Source organism: Spinacia oleracea, unplaced genomic scaffold, assembly GCF_020520425.1.
Source record: "Spinacia oleracea cultivar Varoflay unplaced genomic scaffold, BTI_SOV_V1 SOVchr0_006, whole genome shotgun sequence".
NCBI classification, from domain to species: Eukaryota; Viridiplantae; Streptophyta; class Magnoliopsida; order Caryophyllales; family Amaranthaceae; genus Spinacia; species Spinacia oleracea.
This window is the reverse complement of record NW_026614334.1, coordinates 76,358-82,357: the sequence shown is the minus strand read 5'-3', so window position 1 is coordinate 82,357 and position 6,000 is coordinate 76,358.

The window sequence follows — 6,000 nt, the reverse complement described above, 5'->3', positions numbered from 1 at the left end:
AGAGCACAAAAGTGTTGAGCAAATGGAGGTGGAAACTCTTGACAGGACGTCCACATGGATGGATGACATAGTAAACTTCAAAATGAATGGAGTCTTGCCCGAAGACTCAAGGGAAGCGGCAAAACTTCAGAAGAAATGCTCTTGGTTTGAAATGTGGAACGGCACCCTCTATAAAAAGGCCTACTCCCGTCCTTTGTTAAGATGTGTAACACCTGAGAAGGGGCAGGAAATTTTAGAAGACCTTCATCAGGGGTTGTGCAGCTCGCATATTGGTGGAAGGGCTTTGGCTGAAAAGGCACTTCGAACCGGCTATTACTGGCCGACTCTTAAGGAGGACGCAATTTCACTGGTCCAGAAGTGTGACAAATGCCAGCGTTTTTCTCACCTAATACACCGACCGGCACGAGTTCTGACGCCCATTACAAGCCCAATTCTATTTGCTAAGTGGGGGATGGATCTTCTAGGCCCATTTACGGCCGCACCAGGAGGAAGGCGTTATGTCATCGTTGCTGTAGATTACTTCACCAAATGGGTGGAGGTAGAAGCGCTTAAAAACATAAAAACTACTGATGTGAGAGCATTCATTTGGAAGAACATCATGACTCGCTTTGGGATTCCACAGGCTATCGTCTTCGATAATGGGCCCCAGTTTGAGACGCCTAAGCTGAAAGAGTGGCTGGCAGATCACGGCATACACACTTGTTTTGCATCAGTCGGACGTCCCCAAGCCAATGGTCAGGTAGAGGCGTTCAACAAAATTATCTCCGAAGGAATGAAAAAGAAGCTTGACGAAGCCAAAGGTCTATGGGCTGATGAGCTGCCAAATGTCTTATGGTCCATCCGCACCACGGCTAAGAATTCAACCGGTGAAACACCCTTCTTGCTAGCCTATGGCGCCGAGGCTGTCCTACCCATAGAAATGTGTGAACCAACGTTGAGAGTCATGCTGTATGACGAAAATGCTAACTGGGAGACAATGAAAGCAGCCCTGGACTTCCTGCCCGAGGTTAGAGGAAATGCAGCGCTCAGACAACAGCTGTACAAGATAAGAATGGCAAGAGAATACAACAAGAAAGTCTCTAATAGAGTGCTCAAAGTGGGAGATTTTGTCCTCAGGAAAATGGAATCCACAGGACGAGCAAACGAACAGGGTAAGCTGACGCCCACTTGGGAGGGACCTTATGAGATCTATGATGAGGTTAGAGATGGAACCTACCGCATTCAAGACATGCAGGGCCGGCCTATTTTGCGCACTTGGAATGCCGACAATCTCAAGAAGTATTTCTTCTAAATATGTGCTAAGCTTTGTCTTACGTACCACGATCCATTGCCCAAGGGGCGGCCTCTAATGGTCATAGTAGGGTAGTAATTACTTTTGTAACCGGCTAAATTCGCCTTGCAAAGTTATAAATAATACTACTCTATTTGTCTCGTAATATTTATTGCTCGCACAATGAATATAAAAATGTACACTCCAATGCATAACCAAAGCCTAATTGTATGACGGCCTGAGAAGTGGCCCAGATTAGCAAAAACTCTCAGCAAGACTAATTGTTTGAAGCCTAAGAAGTGGCCCAGATTAGCACCAAGTTGTAGGCTGATCACCTATCCAACTCCCTTCCCAGTATAGCAAGCCGCTGGCCAACCAGTACGGCATAGTAAGTGCCAGCGGCACAAATAAACTTAAATCATAAGTTATTTGTTCAAAAAGCTCAGCGGCATGAACAACTTTGAAACATAGGTTGTTTGCTCAATAGCTCAGCGGCACAAATAACCTTAAATCATAGGTTGTTTGCTCAAAACCTCAGCGGCACGAATAACTTTGAAACAAAGGTTGTTTGCTCAAATGTGCGGCGGCACGAACATTTGGCCGTCCAGTCCATTTGACGAGCATGTCTAGCGGCAATCATACCTATTGATTATAGACACGCTCGCCAAGGAAAGAGACGACCACAGTAGTGCCTAGCGCATGCTCAGTTGCCTGCGGCACCAATAACTTTGAAACAAAGGTTGTTTGCTCAAAAGTGCGGCGGCACGAACATTTGGCCGTCCAGTCCATTTGACGAGCATGTCTAGCGGCAATCATTCCTATTGATTGAGTTGCGTCAATCAATATCGGTATAGACACGCTCGCCAAGGAAAGAGACGACCACAGTAGTGCCTAGCGCATGCTCAGTTGCCTGCGGCACCAATAACTTTGAAACAAAGGTTGTTTGCTCAAAAGTGCGGCGGCACGAACATTTGGCCGTCCAGTCCATTTGACGAGCATGTCTAGCGGCAATCATACCTATTGATTGACTTGCGTCAATCAATATCGGTATAAACACGCTCGCCAAGGAAAGAGACGACCACAGTAGTGCCTAGCGCATGCTCAGTTGCCTGCGGCACCAATAACTTTGAAACGAAGGTTGTTTGCTCAAATGTGCGGCGGCACGAACATTTGGCCGTCCAGTCCATTTGACGAGCATGTCTAGCGGCAATCATACCTATTGATTGACTTGCGTCAATCAATATCGGTATAGACACGCTCGCCAAGGAAAGAGACGACCACAGTAGTGCCTAGCGCATGCTCAGTTGCCTGCGGCACCAACGTGCTTAGTGTATACTCAGTTGCACCTTGGCTACCATACCTATTGATTAAGCCTATTGATTAAGGAATAATCAAATTACGAAGAGCAAATAAATGCGAGATAAAAGAAGCAACAAAAATAACCTATTTACTTATAAAACAACGCCCGTAGAAAGGCGTGTAAAAGTAGCCCAGAATTCAAAAACAAAAAAGAAAGAAATTGTTGTGTGCTCAGCAGGCACAATGGTACAGACGCCAGCAGCGCCAAAACTTAACAAAATAATTGTTTTTGCCCTTAGGCATGGGAACACTTGAATAAAATTTTGAAGAACTTGGAAGGAAGCAAATCAGGGAGCAGCCGCATCGTCCTCATCATCAGAAGGTACAAACTCAGGGGGCGGCTGACCGAGACGCTCAGCAGCCAACACAGCGGCACTGTGTTCCAATCGCCGCTGGAACCACGCGAGATCATATTCTGGCATGTGGCTCTCCCAGGCGTGCTTCACAGCGTCCTTGGCCGCTTGCTCCCCCTGATCATAGGATTCCAGAAGACGCTCACGCAAGGTGCGAACTTGCGACCTGGCCGTCTCCAGCTCCCCCCGAAGATGCTCGGCTTCCTCAGCCGCCTCTTTGACCTGAGGGTACTCCCGCAACTGGTCCTGAAGCGTCCGTATTTCCGCCGCCGCTGTCTTGGCTTCCTCGACCATTGTCACCATGTCTTTGTCCTGCGCCAAGATCTTCTTAAGCAGCTCGGCCTTGTCAGACCTTAATGAAGCTACCTCCTTTGCTTGAAGGTCTATGGTCGTCTGCATCTGCAGGCGGACCTCTTCAATGGATTTGAACGCATAGTCGCCATGGTGGGTGGACTCAGCCACCTGAGCTTTGAGCTCCTCAACAGTGCGCGTCTTCCAACTCTTGCAGAATTCCATGCGGCAGAACAACTGCAAAAGGAGCTACATGTTAGTAAATGACTTGAAAAGAAAAAACAAGTACAAGAAAAGAAAAACAAGTACAAGCAAAGTGGGAAATAGACTCACGTCGAGTAGGGTGGCCTGGATTGCACCAAATTGGGCGTCAGTCTTGCGGCCAGGAAGAGAAGCAACATACTCTGCGGGGACGGCCTTAAATACCTTACGGCATATAGCCACCCTATCCTTTGACGAATAGTGAGGAGTAGCGGGTACGTTCTCGTCCTCTGCATCAGCTGCGTCCTTCCCTTTGTCTTTAGCTATAGGAAAAACAACGGCCTTAGGATGACGCGGAGAGTAAGAAGAACTGCCAGAGGAGGCTCGATACGTCTGAACGACGTTCGAATAATACTTACCGCCCGATGACCTAGCTCGGCGGGCCACCTCCGCAGGAATCTGGGAACGGACGTCGGCCGGAATTCCCGAAAGAGGGTCCTCCAACTCGTCAGGATGCCCACCAGACTTTGATTTGGACACCAAGTCCACAACCAGAGACGGCTTGTCCACGCCAATCTCATCGTCATCAGGGCGACCCCCCTCAGCAACCTTTGACTCGCCCTTCTTCACCAGACGGCGGGGTATAGGTTTGGGCTTTTTGAAGGTACTCGGAGTCTCCGAGCCAGCTGGCACGGCCCTTTTCTTCAATTGGGACAGAGTCGTCCCCTTTTTCTTCCCTGACGCCTTAGCCGCGTCCTTAGCTTGCTAAAAAGAAAAAGAGCGTAAAGGACAGTCAGATATTGGGCCTCGTGATGAATTACAAGTCATTCACTGAATAGTGGCTCGTCATCAATCACAAGTCACTCACAAGATAGTGGCTCGTCATTCAAAAGGACGCCCGTCTCAAAAATGACGAGGCATACCTTATCAATCACAAGTCACTCACAAGATAGTGGCTCGTCATTCAAAAGGACGCCCGTCTCAAAAATGACGAGGCGTATCTTATCAATCACAAGTCACTCACAAGATAGTGGCTCGTCATTCAAAAGGACGCCCGTCTCAAAAATGACAAGGCGTACCCTTTCAATCACAAGTCACTCACAAGATAGTGGCTCGTCATTCAAAAGGACGCCCGTCTCAAAAATGACAAGGCGTACCCTTTCAATCACAAGTCACTCACAAGATAGTGGCTCGTCATTCAAAAGGACGCCCGCCCCAAAAATGACGAGGCGTACCCTTTCAATCACAAGTCACTCACAAGATAGTGGCTCGTCATTCAAAAGGACGCCCGTCTCAAAAATGACGAGGCGTACCCTTTCAATCACATGTCACTCACAAGATAGTGGCTCGTCATTCAAAAGGACGCCGGTCTCAAAAATGACGAGGCGTACCCTTTCAATCACATGTCACTCACAAGATAGTGGCTCGTCATTAAAAAGGACGCCCGTCCCGAAAACGACGAGGCGTACCTTATCAATCACAAGTCACTCACTGAATAGTGGCTCGTCATTAAAAAGGACGCCCGTCTCGAAAATGACGAGGCGTACCTTATCAAGTGCAAGTCACTCACAGAATAGTGGCTCGTCATTAAGAAGGACGCCCGTCTCGAAAATGACGAGGCGTACCTTACCAAGTGCAAGTCACTCACAGAATAGTGGCTCGTCATTAAAAAGGACGCCCGTCTCAAAAATGACGAGGCGTACCCTATCAATCACGAGTCACTTGCGAAAAAAATGGCTCGTCACCAAAGGGACGCCCGTCTTAAAAGGTGACGAGGCACACCTTGGCAATTGCAAGAAAAACACTAACTTAGGGGCCCTTCATTAAAAAGTGACGAGGCCTACCTTAGCAAACACGGGTCACACGCCAAGATAACGGCTCGTCACTAAAAAAGACGCCCACTGTAGACACTGGACGGGAAAAGCTTAACTTGCAAAGACTACAACCTAAGAGAATACTCACCTTCTCCTCCAACTCGGCCTTGGCCTTCTGCATCTTGGCCTCATAGATGTCGGCCATCCAATCGGTCATGTCGCCCTTCCCAATATCCGCCGCCGATAACTTGCTCATCCCTTCCGCTGTGAACAAAATAAATCCAAAATTAGAAAAAATGAATAGACCAACGCGGGACGGCACATAATTTGGCATACAACCTCGAGTCATAGAATATCCTAAGCCTACGGCCGCTAGAAAGGCCTCATTCCGAAACTGACTAATGTGCGGCAACCACTCGGCCGGCACATGGAAAGTCTTGTCAGCGGTTAAGTGGTAAGTGTTGGCCTTGAACAGGACCATTATTTGATCACACTCCTCGGCAGTAAGGGGTGGGAGGGGCTCGTCACGGTCCATATAGTTGGCATTGCAATTCCAGCGGCTCATCCTCTCGTACATCTCTTGGTCGTCCGTGTAAAACACGACCCATCTTTTCCTCCACATATGCCATTTGCTGAGCTTGCCGACCACTGTCTGGTATGTACCACGGCTGCTCAGATTGAACCACCCTTTGGCGGCACTGGGGGAACGAGA